At 49.5% G+C, this 19,330-nt stretch overlaps 2 long non-coding RNA genes across 2 annotated transcripts; one reads left to right on the forward strand and one right to left on the reverse strand.

The window, feature by feature from the left end:
* Positions 1 to 734: 734 nt before the first annotated feature.
* LOC123576113 lies at positions 735 to 1,138 on the reverse strand. The gene is made up of 2 exons (XR_006701170.1): positions 953 to 1,138; positions 735 to 827 (listed from the first exon to the last, which is right to left on the reverse strand). It is a non-coding gene; the product is annotated as an uncharacterized LOC123576113 (long non-coding RNA).
* A 93-nt stretch (positions 1,139 to 1,231) lies between these two features.
* On the forward strand, positions 1,232 to 6,045 carry LOC123611054. Its single transcript, XR_006718398.1, has 3 exons — positions 1,232 to 1,414; positions 1,797 to 1,890; positions 5,245 to 6,045. It is a non-coding gene; the product is annotated as an uncharacterized LOC123611054 (long non-coding RNA).
* Positions 6,046 to 19,330: the final 13,285 nt, after the last annotated feature.

Below are 19,330 nucleotides of genomic sequence, written 5' to 3' on the forward strand. Positions count from 1 at the left end.
TCATGACCTGAACTGAAGTCAGATACTTAACAGACTGAGCCACCCAGGCGCCCCTAGAATTTGTATTTTAATAAGATCCCTAGGTGATTGGTGTGCACATTCAAGTATGGTGGGCACTTTTCTATATTTCTTTAAAAAAAATTTTTTTTAATGTTTTTTTATTTTTGAGACAGAGAGACAGAGCATGAGCAGGGGAGGGGCAGAGAGAGAGGGAGACACAGAATCGGAAGCAGGCTCCAGGCTCTGAGCTGTCAGCACAGAGCCCGATGCGGGGCTCGAACTCACGAACCACGAGATCATGACCTGAGCCAAAGTCAGACGCTCAACTGACGGAGCCACCCAGGCGTCCCCACAACAGTTCTTAAGGTGGCAATGAGGCCGGCCAGAGGTGTGGTGCCCATTCACTGTGCAGACCAAGGTTGCTATGTCACACTTTGGTTTCATTCCAATGCTACAAGACCATGGCTCTGAAGTGGACTTGGTCTCCTCCGAGGGTCATTTCCAATGCCGGTTATTTGAGGGAGGGATGGGTGTCTTAACAAGAAGCAGAAACAGAGCATATAAATAGGACAAACTTACTCCAGCTGTCTGGGTGGAGACTTGAGGAAGCAAGGAGACTGGGCACATACTCTGCTTGGCAAATGCTGAGATGATGCCTATGAGGGGGATACAGAAGCGGAGGCTGGGACGAGGCGGGGTCCGCAGGTCTCAAAGAGAAAAGCCCACCCTGTATCTTGTGTCACAGCATGACCCGCGTTTACTTCTTTTTTGTTATCATTGAGTCTCCAGTGAAACAAATCTTGTCAAAGAGCGCAGCTTTGTCTCTGCTGGAGGAAAGCAAAGGAAGAGACATGAGTTGATTGATGCAGGGAAAATAGCAGGCCCTCATCCAGGTTACTGTGGGCTGGAGTAATGGTTAGAGAGAAATTCTCAAGAAAAAGGGGGAACTCACGAATCACAGACATGGCTTCTCCGTCCAGTGACAGCTAGACTTTGTTTACAAAAGGCAGAATTTTCCCTACAGGAATTGACTGACCTGAGGTATATTTTGGAGTAAAGAAGGAATGGGAGTGGCTGAATACAGCTGCTAAAGTGGCTCCCAAACTTCTACTTGACGTCTGAGATGCCTGTGAGACATCCCAGACAGAGAGGCCCAGAACAGAAGGCAGAAGCTTACAGAGGCTGAGGTTCCGGAACTCTGGAGTGAGCACACCACCTTGAGAACCACAGGTCCACATAGATCAGCAGTTCTCAGGCGTTGCAGCAATCCGGAGTCACCGTGGAGGACGACAAGAAGGAAGATGCCCATCAGAGACCAACTGAATCAGAATCTCCAGGGCTGATTCTGATGCACACCACAGAGGGTTCATGAAGGCCAAGGAGACATTGGGATCTCCCCGGAAAGAGAGAAAGAGTGAGTGCAAAACACAGTCCCAAACCCCAAAGCATCTTACGATTGAGCACCAAAAGTCTGTACTTCCTGTCAGTAAAGAATGCGCTTAATTGAACTCTAATGAGCTTTCCACTACTGGCCGCACTCCGGCCCACGGAATACATGAATCACTTGTCCTTATGCAGTGCAAGAGTCCTCCGCTAATGTTTGGAGCCCTAAACGTAGCCACTTGAGCTTCCCATCTATCAGGCATAGTTAGGGATCCCAGAAGCCTCACATAGCCTGGCGATAAAACAGAGAAAGAGCTGGAAGGCAATAGGTGACAAACCCCAGCCCTTCCTAGATGTCGCTGTGGACAATGGATGCTGTCTCCTAGAAACAATCCCTTTCCTTGCACCCCAAGACCGGATGAAGTGAACATTTCTGAAACACGTCCAGGAGACAGACTGTTCTCTGGGAGGCTACGAGCTGTCTTTCCTAGCAAAGAAGGGAAAAACGTGAGTAAAATGTTTTTCATCTTTTAAACAAGCTTCTCTTGCCATCGTATAAGGAACTCCATATGCAGACCAGGGTTTCAAAACTCTTTTAAACGTCATTATTTCATTCCCTTTATGGAGTATGTGGTCTTAAACAATATTGCTTGCTTGAGTGCATTCGTTAGGTAGTAACTTATTTGTCCGTGTACTAATGAATCAATGACATGTAAACATAGAAACTTCAGGTCAGCCTTGCTTAATACCGCGGGTACTCAATAAATGTTTGCTGCAATGAATTCAATTCAATGTCACCATACTACTAGGTAGATCTACTTTCCACCAAAGGCAAAGAAAGTGGATATTTTGGCTACTTTTATAGCTTTGTTCCAGTGAAGGGGTTTTGGAAATAGCTCAAGGATTTATTTGTAGTATCGTGGAACACTAGAGTTCCAGGAAACCCACAGCAAGAAGTTCTTATATAGACTTTGACCCCCAAACTGAGCCCTGACAGGGTATAAACTTCTTCCTACAGGGACTTACAGGCAGGCCCAGCAAGACATGTCAGTTGTACCAGCAGAGAGGGGAATGCCTGCTTAGTACAGATAATGGGATGCCTCGTTTGGGTTTCTGGACCAGAAACAAGATGGCATTGGCCCAAGGACATATTTGGGGGCACACATAGTTATATTTGGCTGCAGGCAAGTTGAACTAACCTGTTAGCTGATCCCCAAGAGTGGATTAGAATCACCTGGGGAATGGAGACACCTGGGTGGCTCAGTCAGTTACGTGTCCGACTTCAGCTTAGGTCATGATCTTGCAGTTTGTGAGTTTGAGCCCTGTGTCCGGCTCTGTGCGGACAGCTCAGAGCCTGGAGCCTGCTTCGGATTCTGTGTCTCCCTCTCTTTTTGCCCTTCCCTACCCTCTCTCTCTGTCTCTCTTTCAAAAATAAGAAACAGTTAAAATTTTTTTAATAACTAAAAAAAATAATGTTTATTTGTTTATGTTGAGAGAGACAGAGACAGCATGAGTGGGAGAGGGGCAGAGAGAGAGGGAGACACAGAATCCGAGGCTCCAAGCTCTGAGCTGTCAGCACAGAGTCGGACGCGGGGCTCGAACTCACAGACCCGTGAGATCATGACCTGAGCCCACTGACCCACCCAGGCACCCCTGCAATCTGCATTTTAAACAAGTTCCCAAGTAATTCGAACGAATGTCCCTCCCGAGAGCCAGTGCCAAGTACTCCACACTGTCAAGCATTGAGGGTGGGGCCGGTTTGTGAATGAAGACGGTCCGTCAGTAAACAGCGGCTTCACCACCACAGTCCCTTTCTGTGTCGCATCCTGCCTCAGTGTTTCCCACATTTCCCACTCTGCTCTCACAAGCTCAGGGAGGTGGCAGAGAGTGGCAGAGCCAGGGAAGGCCTCAGACCTTCCACACCTCGACCATCCGCTCTGATAGGCCTTCTTCCCCACAGCTTGTGCCAAAAGGACCATGTGAAGACATTTTGCCCTATATCTTCCCCTCTCTTGCCAAGGAGTCCCTTCCCACCCTCATCACATGGTGACATTTGATCCTTTGAGGTACCGACAAGTATAGACAGCCACCACCGCCCACATATCAGAGGGGCTCTGACAAAGGGCTCATGAGATTATGAACCTTATCCACTGTGAGTAACACAGGAAGGGCTCTTGCAAAACACCGCCTCTTAGGGCGAGGTGCTGGGACACTGCTCCAGCTGTGTTCAAAACTCCAGCTGTCTCCTCTTCCCTGGCTCTGGAGGAAGAGATAGACACTTCCCCAACATCCGGGCCTCAGGTCTTGCTACAGATGACCCTGTGGGCCCAGCTCACCTGCCCTCACGTGTCCTGCCAGCCTCTGTGGGAGCCTCGGGGAGAGCACTGACCTTCTGGCTGAGCTCCCCTAACTCAGAGTCACCAGACTGCATTCCTCTCTTCGGGAGCAAATGAGGCTCCAAGAAAGGGTAGAATCAGCAGGAAGCAGCTGTTAAGGCACCTGGAAACACCAGTGACCATTGGTGGTCTTTCTCCCCCTCACCCCCCGGGGAAAAAGGCCGCCCAGACGAAAGCACCGCTGTTATGTTCCCACCTAGGGTAGCTCAGTGGTGCCAAGGTGGAATGTGAAGTGTGCTACCTGTCTTGGCGCCAGTGACCCTCTTCCCCACCCACCCTGCCCCCCCAGCTTATACTGCTCCATTCCCACATGAGCTCAAGGACCCAGCCCTACTTTAAGAAGTCCCGGGCCATGTCACCCAGGCACCAGGCAGTCTCTCTGTGGGTGCTCCCTGTGTCTACCTCAGCTGGAGGAAAAGGGGCTCAAGAACCTCAGGTCCCCCCTCTGCCACAGTGGGGGCCATCAGTCCCACCAAGGAATGTGTCAGGTTGTGTACCAATTCATCCTACCCCATCCTTGGTTAGCCTTGCCATTGTGGCTCCAAGGGGCAGGGCATGTGGATGGCAGAAGCTCTGTCACCTTAGCCAGAAGCTCAGTCCCCTTGCTGGCCCTTCCTGTCACAAGGTGGAACAGCCACATTCCCCTCCTTTGCCCCAGCATCCTAATCTGTAAGTAGAATCCAATCCATACCTAATTCTTGGGGCTGTTACAAAATCTGGCAATAGGTGTTGAAGAAAATGCTTAGAAGGCTATAAAGCAGACTAGGTTTTTAAATGTTTCTTTTTTTTTTTTTTAATTAAAAAAATTTTTAGAGTTTATTTTTGATAGAGAGAGAGTGTGTGAGCAGGGGAGGGGCAGAGAGAGAGGGAGACACAGAATCCGAAGCAGGCTCCAGGCTCTGAGCTGTCAGCACAGAGCCCAACACAGGGCTTGAACTCATGAACCGTGAGATCATGACCTGAGCTGAAGTCGGACACTTAACCAACTGAGCCACCCAGGCGCCCCTGTTTCTTTCATTTTTGATGCTTAAAGATTTAAGGATTTCTTTTCCTATTTATAAAAGTCATTTATAAAAGTCATATATATATATATATATATATATATATATATATATATATGTTCTGGGTGATATATATATATATATAATTTTGGAAAGTGCAGAACAGAATAAGAAAAAACATTGTCTATAGGCCCACCACCTAAGCAATTCTGGTCATTTTGATTTCTTTTCTTCTTTTTTTTTAACCAATCTTTTGTTAAAGATTGGTTTAACAAAACCAATAGAGTACGATCTCTATTTGTGATTTTGAATGCTGTTTTAAGGTATTGCTTTTTCTTATTCAACATAGTATGAGCACTTTCCCGTGTTATTAAAAAGTCTTCTTAAACACAATATGTAATAACTACTGGACGAGGCAATTTTTTAGCAGAAAGTTTTTTATGCATTTTGGATTGCTTTCACAGGATGAGTGCCCGGAAGTCAGATCACTGGATTAAAAGGTGTGACTATGTCAAGACTCTTGTTGCATGTGTTGTAAGCTATTGTTATATCCCCTTTTTCCTGGAGTTGGGAACTGAAACGCAAAAGTTGAAATAATTTGTCCTAGTTCGCACAGCTAATCCTCAACAAGTCCGGGACAAAACGCAGGGCAAGAGACTCCACGTTCTGTGGTCTGTGCTCAACACGGCCCAGGAGAGAAGGCTGCTACTGCCGACCGAGCATCTGATAATTTGCACTAAAGAGGACAAACAGCCCCGTGGGGGATCAAACATAGAGCAAAGGCTGACGCACCTGGGCGCAGGACACCTGGGTTCTACTGGGGGCTCCCCCGCTAACTCCATCACCCTGAGCAAAGCAAGTCCCTTGGGCCTCAACGTCAGCCTCCCGTCTGGATCTAACACACTGCCCTTCTGTCCAGATACCTCATTACCAAAACAAAAACAGAAACATTTTCGTTTTGATTTTACATAAAAAGACCAAAAGTAATACATTTGCTCCCACTCCATGTAACTGCTCTGTTGGCCACAAAACGGATCCGGCTGCATCCCAAGGCCAGCAGGTTGGGGTTAATGAGACAGTGAACTCCAGAAAACATGCCCCAAGCCGGAATCTGCCAGCGAGTGGCAGGAGAATGCAGTCCTTTCAAGATCAAGTCAGATGGCCTGAAACACAGCTCAGCGCTGTATCTCGGCACCAGGCTCCGCCATCGGCACTGTAAAGACATTCCCCTCAGTGGTTCCCTGGGACGGAGGGCATCAGCACCAGTAGGCCAGGCTACTGTCTGTCCCTGCACAAATGTGCTGAAGGGCAGCCGCCCAGGGTCCTCAGAGCATGGGGAATGGTGTGCTAGGTTCTTTTCCCAAGTGACCAGGAACTCGGGATGCCACATCAGCAACTGTGAAACCAGGGCCTGTGGGACGCGGTGGGTGGGGCTGCTGTTTGTCAGTTGCTGATGTGCAGACCACCACTTCCCGGGACTCAGGCGTGAGTGCCTCTGTTATGCGTGGAGGGTCGAGTCCCGAAATCTGTGGGAAACTGGGCATTCCTAAGTCTACATCCCTGTCTCATTTCCAGCGCCAGGGGAACAGACCGGAGGATGTAGATTCCACAACACTTTTGAGCACGAAAAAATGTTTGCCCCACTGGCGGAAGATCTGTCCCATCTCTCTCAGAAAGGGGAATGGTGTGTTCAGGGAAGAAACCGAGCAGGAGACTGGATAATCCGTGTGAAAACACGCACGTGAAGTGTCAGGAAAGCGTTCTGCTGACTCAGAACGAGCCATCTAACATGTCATTTACATAATTAAAAGCTCATGTACACAAAAGAACACACTTTTTGCAAGAACATGTTCAAATAAAAAGATAAACAGGGGGGCGCCTGGGTGGCGCAGTCGGTTAAGCGTCCGACTTCAGCCAGGTCACGATCTCGCGGTCCGTGAGTTCGAGCCCCGCGTCGGGCTCTGGGCTGATGGCTCAGATCCTGGAGCCTGTTTCCGATTCTGTGTCTCCCTCTCTCTCTGCCCCTCCCCCGTTCATGCTCTGTCTCTCTCTGTCCCAAAAATAAATAAACTTTGAAAAAAAATTAAAAAAAAAAAGATAAACAGAAAGGCATTAATAGAGCGGTCTACGGGCAAAGAAAGGGAATGGATTGGAGCATGGAAACAATCACCTTTCATCCGTGAAAAAGAGAGGCCTTCCAGCGGCCAGTTTTGAGAATGGCCATGAACTGAGAAATATCATCAACTCAGTCCTCTGGACCTAAGGTCCAAAATTTTAAAATGAAAGGGAAGAGAAAACAAACCAGACCCAGGAGATGTCGGTCAGAACGGCTTTGGAAGAGCCACGAGTTTATTTTTATAAAGGGAGGAGATCACTGGCGTCTACATGAGACAGAGGAGTTTGGGCCCTGGATGCACCTTTGAACCACCAGGAGAGCTTTTAGAAGATACTGGATACGTGCCTTAGTTGCTTGGGGTGAGCCCAGGCTTCCATGCTGAAAAAGAGCCTGGTGGGTCTGACAAACAGCTGGGATGAGAAGACAGCCCTGGAGTATCCCACCCGTGCCTTTGGGCTCTGGCATGGGGGTACTCAGGAAGGGAGGGCTTGCCCGGAGAAGAGGAAGACGTGTTTTGGAGAGGAAGTGTCGGTTGAAGTGACTTGAAATGAGGCGCTGTTTCAGAAGGGGGTGTTGAGGTAAACACAGGGCCTGAGGCACAGTGGTAGGGGACAGCACCAGCGTGGCCCCTGCAGCTGACCTCCACATATTATAGATGAAGGAGAACCCTGACACTGAGAGAAAGTGACCTACCCAGAGATGGGTCTCCAACACAAGTGCCCCAACTCCCTTGGTCTTCCCAGCTCTCTTCCCACTGTCCCGTGGAGCCCCAGCTACTGCCGAGGCCCCCTCATCCTCCTGCTGTCTCACCAATGCCATCACAGAAGCAGGGGGGAGGCCACCCCAGAAGGAGCCGGCAAGTGATTTGAGCTTCTTGAGAAAAAATAAAGTTTAGACAGGAATCTGATGAGTTCTTGTTCATTCCTTTCCCTTTCTCAGGGAAATGTTTGCCTTCACTGAAAACTGCCTATCACCCTCTGGATTTGGGTTTTTTTCCTCCCTAAGCCCTTAATTCTGGAAGCTCATTTGTTTTTAGTTCTGTTAGTGTTGCCAGCCAGGCTCAGTAGATTCTCCTAACCACTCTTGATTTCCTGAAGCTGTGAAGATGTGTTTGGCCACCCTACTGAGGAAGAGAAGTCCGTGGAGTGAGGGTCTGAAAGGGGATGACTGAGAACGTTTGGTTTCCTTCCACCAGAATACATGGAGTGTCAGGTGTCCATGTGTGAAAGGTTTTCACATTTGCTCAATGTTTACAGGCAAGAAAAGTAGGCCCAAGGGAGGTTACAGAAACTTCCAAGTTATGTGCAAACTCCTTTAAGGGGATTGGGTCTTACTCATTTGTGCCCCGCTGGGGCCCAGACCAGCAACAGCATAGAGGAGATGCTCGTGAAATGCTCACCGAACGGAGTGGCCGAGCTGAGATCTGCCCCCAGCCTTCTGACTTCCAGCCCGACACTGGGACCACAAGCACAGGCATGCTCAGCCTCTGAAGGCCATACAGGGTACACCTGGCCCTGGCCAGGTCTCCACACAGCCTTGACCTAGCATCATGCTGGGCACACACAGCTGGTGCTCAGCCAACGTTCACTGGACCATCCTTACAGCTCTGTTCGTGGTTACTCTGGCCCTGATTGTCAGCTTTCCATCCAGATGTATTGGCAGAGAGCCTGCAACTGGGGTGGGTCTCATGAAGCATTCCAGAAGAAACTCCAGAATCGCAGGGCTGAGAGGGAAATTAAAGGTCATCCAGTTTTACTGCTCGTTCTCCTCCCTCCCTCCCCAAACGCAGACACGGACACACACACACACACACACACACACACACACACCCTGCTTCTCTCCCCTCAGGTGCACACACTTTCTCCCACTGATTGGCTGGGCCTGCGGGTACGTTTCTGGCTCAGAAACATTTCTTTATTTGATATTGTTAATGCGGAGAAACGACATGAACAGGCCACGTGCAGGTGCTCTAGCCACAGCCCAGCTAAAGACCCCTCCGTCAGCCAGCATTAATCACTAGCCACGTAAGTGGAGATACCTCCGTATAATATACCATGCTAGAGTTATGACCAAAATATTATTAGAGCTGCAGGAGAGAGCAGTTAGTAGTGGTGGGGATATCAGGGAAGGCTTTATCAAAGAGGTGGCAAGTGGGATAGGCCTTAAAGAATGGCTAGGCTCTGACCTTGCCCATGGGTGTAAGGCAGAATTAGTCTAGACAAGCTGTGACATGAGCATTGTCATGTTGGACCTAGCACACCAGGCCAACTGTTGTCAACCAGAGAGAGGTCCATGCTCCTGGAAGCCCCGGGGTGCCCAGCAGGGTGGTGGCGGGGGAGGAGCTCTCAGTCACTGGATGTTGTTTACTTGCTCCCAGGACTTGGGAGAAGGCATGGAGACTGGCCAGCTTCCTCATCTCTCAGGGAAGGGTGGAAGGTGGGGAGGGCACGGAGGAAAGTGCACCAGGAGGGGCTAGATGGTGCTCTGCAGGGGCTTGGGAGGCGCTGGCTGGGTCTGCTGCCACTTAACTTGCCATAGGGCCTTGGCCTAGCTCGTCTCACTGAGCATCTTCTCATCTGTAGAGAAGGATGGCAATTTCATGGTTATTGATGAAAACTCTTTGAGAAACACCACGACTGGAGGAACAAAGAGGATTGCTGTATCTGGGGCCTTACCTGACAACACACCAGGATGGGGAGGTAACTCAGCAGCTGGCGGCCAGAGGAACCGGGGTTGTCTTCACTTGAATGTGGCCAGCAGTGGGGTCTTTGGCTGGGCAATTGCTGGAACACCGATACGTGGCCTCTTTGTGTGATCTCTCAACCTGGGATAGTTCGGATCTCTTCGGAGCATAGTGTCTGGGTTCTAAGAGAAAGTATCCCAAGAGAAAAAAACGGAAATGCATGGAATTTGTATGATCTAGCCTCAGAATGCACATGACACCCCTTCCTGCATGCTCTAGTGGTCAAAGCAGTCACAAAGCTCTGTCCAGTTTCAAAGGGAGGGGATATAGACTCCACCACTGAATGGGATAGGCGCCAAGGTCACGTTTTAAGAAGAGCATGCAGTAATCTTTGAAAAATGCACTCTACCACAACATTCCTTACCTTGGCACTCAAAGCCTCTGCCATACGCTCCCAGCAGCATCTCCTGCTCCCTCTCAGCACAAACCTCCCCCGCTCCAGGAAGGCCCGTCTCCCCGCTGTGCCCAGAATATACCATACTCATCCCGGCCTGAGACCTTGAGCCCTGTTCTACTCACTTCTTGACTATTCAAGTCCCGTCTCCCAAAGGATTCAGGTTCCTGGTGTGTTTGAGTAACAGTTAAGATAAAAAAGGAAGTCTCTTAGGAAACATAGTTCCCAGGGTCTTCTTTACTGCTCTAGAGTAAGGGCTGCTTCTTTCTGAGAATTAGTAAAACTTCTACCATGCTGAGAGTCACCTGTTCTGAAAAGCATCTACCGAACGTGGGCATGGGTCCCCTTCAACAGTTACCATTGCATGCCTTCTCATGAAACTCAGGTTCTTTATCTGTCCCAGACAGATATGAGGAGTGCAATAAATCAAAGTCAGCTTGTTTTCAACCAACAAAGAGTGTGGCTGACAGTAAAAGTGTAAATATGATTACGGTTAAGGGATTTTTTTTTCGCTTTGCTCCATTTCAGCTCATTAGACTTTCCACTAATAAAGGGCTGGCCAGCATTCCTCTCTAATTGCTCTCCAATTAAATCAGAGGCCAGGCCCCTGCCTCCTGTGCAGACCCCAGTCCCTAGGAGCTCTGGGCATCTAGTAGTGCTCAGGAAACTCTCAGTGGCTGCTTGATAGAAAAGCAGAAAGGAGGCAGCCAAACTCTGCAGTGGGTCCGCACCGAACACAACAGAAGCAGCTAACATTTGGCAGAGCTTCCCACCCTACGAGGAGTTTTTGCATCCATTCCTTGCTCTGGTGAGGCACAGAGTAAAGGTAGTGTTGTCCCCGTTTTAATGATGAGGAAGCTGAGGCTCAAAGAGGTTAAGAGGCTTTTGCAGAATCAATGGCTCCCATGTAGGGTGCAAGGACTCTAAGCTAAGTGTTTTCATGCCCCGGTCTAGATTCTTTTCTATTGCACTGCCTCCAGTTCCACTGGCTTATTCTCTCATTTCATTATTCACTCATTGATGGATTTGCCAAATGCTTAGTAAGCACCTACTTTATACACAGCATGACATAGGCACCGGGGAAACAATGGTGAGCAAGGCAAAGTCCCTACTTCCATCGGCCATGTAGTCCAGAGGGAGAGATGGCAATAAATATCTGAACAATTACACAATTAAAAGAACTTGACCTGATGGCAAGTGCTGTAAAGAAAATGGAACAGAGTAACGGGATAGAGAATGGCCAGGATTGTTGGGGCAGGGAGGTAAAGAGGGGGCCCATTAGCTAGGATTGTCAGGAAAGGCTTCCCTGAGAAGGTGATGCTAGAGCTATGACCTTAATGCTGACAGGGCACCAGCCATTTAAAGATCTGGGGAAATGAGTCCCAGGAAGAGACTGCAGAGAGTGCAAAGGCCCTGAGGCAGAATTAGAAATAGTCATGTTAGAGTGACAGAAAGGCCAGTTAGAGTGGAGCATCTTGTGCATGGAGAGAATGGAAGGGACCAGAAGGTGTAGGGCTTTGCAGGCCATCATACAGTCTAAGCAGCTACCGGACTAGCCACTGAGGCACAGTGGTGAACAAGATGGGTACGGGTGCCACCCTTCCGAGAATGGCCAGCCCCAAGCTTCCATGAACCTCTCGTGCTTGGTGTTGATATTGCCCCTGCCCTCTGCATCGAGGCAACCGTGGAACTACTCTAATTCTTTTGCTGGCAGGATTGTCTGAGGGATGTGACATACATGAAAAGAGTTCAGAGAGTGAAATTTGGGATTCCCAGAATCTCTGTTGGATTCGATCTGCCACCTGCCCATCCCTTCTACCTTTCGCCTGTGGATCCTGGAATTGGAGGAGGAAATGGTTGTAACTCCACAGTACCCTCACATGGTTCGCCCACCCCAACCTCCCACTTCCAATGCAGGGCCAGCCTGAAGGGAGGGTACCAAGAAGCAAAACAGCATCCCTGGCTGCCTAAGTCTTTTTGTGGCATCAGATGGACAGACACGCTGATGAGGAGCAGACTCGTTGCATGAAAAACAAATTCTCCTGAAATACAAGACTCACGCACAGGAGTCAACCCTGATAAACCGAGAATAACAGCTCACTCTGTGTGCTCTTCAGTTAGAAGCTTTAACTGGGACCCAGCAACAGTTTCCCCAAGTCACGGCAAGGATGGACAGGTAAGAAGGAAATAAGAGTCTTTCCTAACTGCCCTTTCTGTCTTCTAACCTCCATGGTGGCCTAGTCACGAATGCCCTCTCTCTGTGTGTGTGTCTCTCTCTCCCTTACACACATACACACACACACACACACACACACACACGCGCGCGCGCGCGCGCGCATGCGCATGCCCACACACACTTTCATTCCATTCCCTCTAGATTGCTATGGGCATGTGCTGCCCCTCCCCAAACCCTGTACCTACATCAAACCAAGGACCACGTTTATTCACAGGCCGACCTTTGGGAGAACAGATCCCCTGGATTTGCTTCCTAGACTTCCTATTATGCATAACGAACACATTGCCCTTTCAAAGCCGGGACTGAGACCTAATATTTGTGCCACGCGTGGCTACATTGTAGGACTACCACAAAGGTGGATGGCCTGTCGGCAGCCTCGCAGGTCCCTCAGGGATCTGAAGCCACTTCTGCTCTGGCTGGACACCTCCAAGCTGAGCTCACATGTTTCTTGTCGACTGATGAGCATGTGTCAGCCCTGTGAGGCCGCAGCACTGCTCAACATGGCACTCCTCTGCTGAGAAGCCACTTGTGAGCAACGTGGACACCCACCCCTGGGGGAGGGAAGGGCTCATGTAGCAGATGCTGTACGATTCTAACCAGTTAGAAGTCATTGTCCAGATGCACACACAGAAGCGTGGATGGATCTTAAAACCATAGTGCCAATTAAAAAGTCAAAAGCAGAACGAGATGGAAAAAAAAAACGAAATCACTTGCATACGTTAAAACCACATCCATCCGAAGCAGCTAACAACAATGCACCTTATCCAAGAATATGTACAAATCAAGAGCTAGACGTCAAGCATATTAGGATGCATTTTCTATGGGTAGGGAAATGGGAGTAAATAAGTAAAACAGGGAGGAGTTTGTAGGGACCACTGATGACAATGAGATAGAGAATGTGATAAGCTCTATCCTCCACTGGAAGTTGCTGTGTCTCTCTCACTCTCAAAAATGAATAAATGTTAAAAAAAAAATTTTTTTTTTTAATCAAAAGGAAAGTCACAGAAACCTCTGAGCTTCTCCTGGTTGAGATTTCCAGCCTCCGCTGCCACTTCCCATTCAAGTCAAACAGGATGCTTTGCTGTGCACACGACACTGCTGACCCCTAGCCTCTGATTGTGCTGCCGCCCACCCCCCCCCCCAAAGTCCAACTCTCAAGCCCCCTCCCCAGGGTGTCCCGCCTCTCTGGTGGCCCTGCACGTTCTCTGCGTCACCCTGCAGGCGTGATCATGTGCCTGGAAGCGTGTACTCATCAGTACGCAGAAGCGCTCCCAGTGGAGCCCCAAGGGTAGGGTGGCTCTTTTTAGGAGGGCAGTGCCGCCATGACACTCTGTGCCTTTGGCCATCTATACTCCTGGATTGTAAGTCATGCCTTCTAAGGACTCTCTTGAGAGGACCTAGCCAGGAGGAAACCTTTCTCTCCACAGAGATGCAATACTTTTCCAGGAAACTCATCACAAAGGAGAGGCACACAGATGTTAGGTGACTGGCTAAGTGACAAAACTATTTCCACAAGTCCTTCTGCAGTTAGGCCCTAAGCCTTCTTCCCATGCCCAAGACAGCTCTCGGGGGTCCCCTTTCCTTCCTGCAAGCCAAGGCATGGCCAGCTTGCCTCTCCCCTTTAAAACTACCTTCATTCCTGGGGCACCTGGGTGGCTCAGTCACTTAAGCGTCTGACTCTTGATTCTGCCTCTGGTCATGATCTCATGGTTCGTGGGATCAAGCCCCATGTCAGGCTCTGCACTGACGGTGTGGAACCTACTTGGGATTCTCTCTCTCTCTCAAAACAGATAAATAAATAAATAAATAAATAAATAAATAAATAAATAAACTTAAATTAAATTAAATCAAATCAAATTCCATTGGATATTCTTTCCTGCTCTGTCAAAGATTAGTTGGCCATACGTTTGTGGGTCCATTTCGGGGTTCTCTGTTCTGTTCCATTGATCTGTGTGTCTGTTCTTGTGCCAAAAATTAAACCAAATTAAATAAGTTAAATTAAAACAAAACTATCTCCATCTCTTTATCCTTTGGGCTGCCTCTAAAGTCCAGCCTGACTGTGGAAGCCATTTCCTTGTTATTCCTGACATCCCGCCCCACCCCAGATGCCAGGCATTTAATCAGAACCCACTGACAGTCCTACAACATAAAGATGCTGGAGTTGGTAATTTTAGGAAGGAGTGAAGGCTCCCTTCTTTGGCTTCAGTGTGTACGCAGTCAGTAAACAAACGTTTCTAAGTATCTGTTAGGTCCTCGGTGCTGGGTCCAGCTTTGAGGACTGACAAAGATTCCCCCTCTGACCTTGTTTTTCTCTGCATCATCCAATTTTAGCAAGAATCCTGCCAAGTCAGCTTAGCTACACTCCCCCTCCTCCATATCTGGTCACTCTTGATATCTAATCAGAGTCCTCGTTGTGATACTGTGATTTATAATAAGAAATGTGTGCATGGTCTTCATTCCTGTTGCTGCCATAGTGCACCTAAAACTCTTGGAATTTCCTAAGTGGTAAGAGTTGTAAAGGTGCCTTAGTATTCATTAACAAACCTTTTCCAGCCACACCTGAGTTTACGTCAGTCAGTCAGTGCGGTACCTTTCAGAAAGCACCTAAGGATGGGGACTGGTTGCCAGGGAAACCACCCGTGTGTTTGGAGGGCTGGATCTTTCAGTCCCTACTACTCCCTCCCTCCCCATCTCCAGGGAGGGGAGAAGGGTTGGAGGTTGAATCAATCACTAATGACCAATGTTTAATAAATCATGACTGTGTAATGAAACCTCCTCCATAAAACCCCGAAAGGACAGTGTTCAGAGCCCTTCTAAGTTGGTGAACAAGTGGAGGTCCTGGGAGAGTGTCCCACCTGGAGAGGGCATGGAACCTCCCCTCCCTGTCCCCATACCTTGCCCTATGTACCTCTTCCATCTGGCTGTTCCTGAGTTATATCTTTTTATAATAAACTGCCATTGTAGTAAGTAAAATGTCTCCCTGAGTTCTGTGAGCTGCTCTAACAAAAGAGAGGGTCCTTCTATGATTTGTAGCCGGTCGGTCACAAGCACGGGTGACAACTCAGGCTTATAATTGGCATCTGGAGTGGAGCGGAGGGCAGTCCTGGGGGACTGAGCCCCTACCCTGTGGAATCTGATGCTATCTCTGGGTAGAGAGGGTTAGAACTGAGTTCAATTGTATGACACCCAGCTGGTGCCGGAGAATTACGTGGTGGTGTTGGGGGATCCCCACAATCTGGAATTGGTGATCAGAATTCTGCTCATCCCTCACCAGCCCTCAGGTGATATCTGATCGCCCTGGTCTGCCTTCAGCCAGCACGCTCTGAGGTCAGTTTAGCCAGAACCCCCATTATCCCTGATGTTTCCTCTGAGTAACTTCTCCATCCATTGATCCCTTCCCTGCTCCTTGGCTATAAATTCCTTTTTGCCCAGGCTGTATTTGGAGTTGGGCCCAATCTCTCTCCCCCACTGCAAAATCCCATTGCAATGGTCCCTACACTTGCTGAAATGTTCCCTCCGAATAAGGTCTGCCCTGTCATTCTTTAACAGAGGCCATTGAATACTTTTTTTTTTTTTTCTTTAATAGGATGTGATGGTTAAATAAGAGCCGGCTAGGCCTGCCCTCAGGGCCTGATGGATAATCTACTACTCCGTACCCGAGGGTGCCGCTCCGGCCCACTCTCCAAAGATGAGATGGGAATTTTATCAAATTCTATTTCCATTCTCCTGGGGCCTGTGCAGCGCTGGCAGCAGAGGGGGTGACTGGCTGGAGACCAGCTGCTCAGCGAGGCCCTGCCAGGCCTGTTGGAGAAAGGCCTGGCTCCCAACCAGGATGGCATCTGCTCAGAGTTTGGAGCCCAGCATACTCTAATTGTCCTGTGGCCTTGTGGCACTTACAGCCTATCAATTGAGTCTTTCTGAAAAAGCTACGCCTGTGTTTATCGGTTTCCTGCCCTGGATTTGGGTCACTAGAATTTTCCTCAAGGATGGAAGAGCTCAAAGAATTGGGTCTGGAGGTCTCTTCCATGCCAGAACCTGCGAACGGGGTGCTGAGGACACGCTGGCCCAGGGCCCACCCACTCACTGCCCATCGGCTTTCCGAAATGGCCCTTGGACAAGAGGCTGGGGGCCCTCATCCCAGTTACATATCACTACATTGCTGTGTGTCCACAGCCGAACCCCTTCCCTCTCTGGGCTGCTGTCTTATCTGTTTCTTGAACAGATGAAATCACAGACGCAACAGGGCTTTTTAGTGTGAAAAAATGCAAGTTCCCGTGGGAACACTCTGTGTCTCCCACTCAATTTTGCTATGAAACTAAAACGTATCTTTTAAAAATAGCCTATTGAAAAACAAATAAACAGGGGCACCTGAGTGGCTCCGTCAATTAAGGGTCTGACTCTGAATCTCGGCTCAGGTCATGACCTCATGGTTTGTGCCACCAAGCCCCATGTCAGGCTCTATGTTGACAGGGCAGAACCTGCCTAGGATTCTCTCTCTCTCTCCCTCCCTCCCTCTCTCTCTCTCTTTCTCTCTTTCTCTGCCCCTCCCCATGTGCACTCTATCTCTCTCAAAATAAACTTAAAAAACAAACAAAAATGTCAGGATTTATGGTGAACCCTGGGCAGGGAGTAGAATCCTAAATTCTAATAAAAGCTCTGCTCCTTTCTGTGTGGCTGTGGGAAGTGTGGAAACCTCTCTGAGCCTCACTTCACCTCTGCCAGACGCTGTAATGGCTATGAGAATCGAACTAATGGGCTTAAAATATTGAGTTAATTATAGAGCACTGCCCCCTCTGTGAAGCCTTCTCATTAATATTTGTTGTTTACCAAAGAGACTGCACTGAAGGTGGACCAGTCAGTCCCAAGCTGGCAGAAATTTTGCAACTCTGAAAGAATATTGGAAAAAAAAAAAAAAGAAGAATATTGGAAAGCCCCAGAGAAGGTATGAACAGGTGTCTTCTAAGCCCTGAAAACTCAGCATGTTAAAACTGAGCAGGAGGAAGAGGAGGAGACAGAGGAGGAAGAGGAGAGGAAGGGAATCAGAATAAAATTAGGAGAAGCAGAAGGGGAAGAAGGAGGAGGAGGAGGAAAGAGCAAACTAGGAGGAAAGGAAGCAGAAGAGACAGCTGAAGAACGCAGAGGAAGGAGACGCGGAAAGAAAGAAGTGAAAGAGGCAGAGGAAAATCAAGAAGAAAGGGGAGCAGGAGGCAGAGAGGGAGAGGAGGGGTGGAAGTAGCAAAAGTGGAAGGAAAAGAGGCAGCAGCGGTAGAAGCAGAAGCAGAAAAAAAGCCAAAAGCACAGCCAAGAAAGTAGAAACTGAAGCTAAACCAAAAGCAGGGAAACAAGGAGGAGGAGAATGCAGAAAAAGCGGAAGCCGAAGTAGACGCACGTGTGGAAGAAGCACAAGCAGGGAAAGCAAAAGGCAAAGTAAAAGAAGCAGCGGGGAGAGGGGAGAGGAAGGAGGGGGAGGCAGAGCGGGGAGAAGAGGAAGGAGGGGGAGGCAGAGGAAGGAGGGGGAGGCAGAGGGGGGAGAAGAGGAAGGAGAGGGAGGCAGAGGAAGGAGGGGGAGGCAGAGGGGGGAGAAGAGGAAGGAGGGGGAGGCAGAGGGGGGAGAGAGGAGGAAGGAGGGGGAAGCAGAGGGGGGAGAGAGAAGGAAGGAAGGGGAGAAGAGGAAGGAGAGGGAAGCAGAGGGGGAGAGAGAGGAGGAAGGAGGGGGAAGCAGAGGGGAGAGAGAGGAGGAAGGAGGGGGAAGCAGAGTGGGGAGAGGATTGCAAGTAGTAGAAGTGGAAAGAGAAACAGAAGCAGAATAAGTAACTGGGAAGAAAGCAGCAGCAGGGAGAGCAGAAGCCGACAGGCCTGAAGGAGAAACCAAAGCCCACACAGCAGAAGCAGGAGCAGAAGGCGTGTCCGCGGAGGGCTATGAAGAGAGGACAGAGAGCTGGCCGCTGTGAGCTGTCTGCTGTCCGAACCCCCGTTTCCCCCTTGAAACAAAGAGGCTGGTGACCCAGTGAGATGTTGCCGCGATTCTAGTGGCTTGGATCATGAGGATGAGGCTGGGGGTAGGCAGGAAATGTTCCCCAGATGAAAGGGAGAATGAAGGAATGAACTTTGATCAAGCACCCTCGAGGGGCCGCGCACAGGAAGAGGAGACTCAGGCCCTGCTTTTCCTGAGCCCATCGTCTGAGGCCGGGCCACGCTAAGGGTCAGAACAGGGGTACAGATGGCAAAGCCCAGAATCAGCGAAATGAGGAACCATCAGAGAGGCTTTAGAAAGAGGAGAGGTTTGAGTTCAGAGTCAACGGGTAGAAGTGGAATTTAATTGATGGGGTTGGGGTGGGCAAGAAGGGCTCTCCTCCTCGGAAAGAAGGACGATCGAGACTGTCCGCTTTAGCCAGGCTGGGGGCCTGCATGGGACACCAGCCTCTTATGCCCAGGGCTCAGGATAAAAAGCATCAGACTTGGAGATTCTGACAAGCCCCTGCCCATGAAACAGCTCCTCTCCCAGGCAAGAGGTCGACGACATGGAGGTCAGGCCTGTCCTGCTGGAGAGAGATGGCCACTGGGCTGCGTCCCACTTCGCCAACTAGACGTGCCTGTGAGGTGACCAGAGGGCACCCAGGGTGCTGAAGAACAGACACCTCCAGATACTGGAGTACAAGCTTCCAGGGAGGAGAGAGAGCTGGGCTGGCCAATAACCCTCTTAGTGTCCCCAGTCCTCTGAGGGGTTGCTCCTTCTGGGAAGCCATCTGCCTTGAGGGTGGCCCCCGAATCTGACAAGGATATCCAGCCTGTCCCCAGAACAGACACTTCCCCGATTCCTCTCAAGGAACAGATTCTGCAGGAGTGCTCAGTCAGGTAAGCATCTGACTCTTGATATCGTCTCAAGTCATAATCTCACAGTTTGTGGGTTTGAGCCCCGCATTGGGCTCTGCTCTGACAGCTCAGAGCCTGGAGTCTGCTTCAGATTCTGTGTTTCCTCTCTCTCTCTCTCTCTCTCTCTCTGCCCCTCCCCTGCTTGTGCACTCTCTCTCTCTCTCTCAAAAAATAAACATTTAAAAATA

The sequence above is a fragment of the Leopardus geoffroyi genome, chromosome C2 (genome assembly GCF_018350155.1).
Source record: "Leopardus geoffroyi isolate Oge1 chromosome C2, O.geoffroyi_Oge1_pat1.0, whole genome shotgun sequence".
Classification (NCBI taxonomy): Eukaryota; Metazoa; Chordata; class Mammalia; order Carnivora; family Felidae; genus Leopardus; species Leopardus geoffroyi.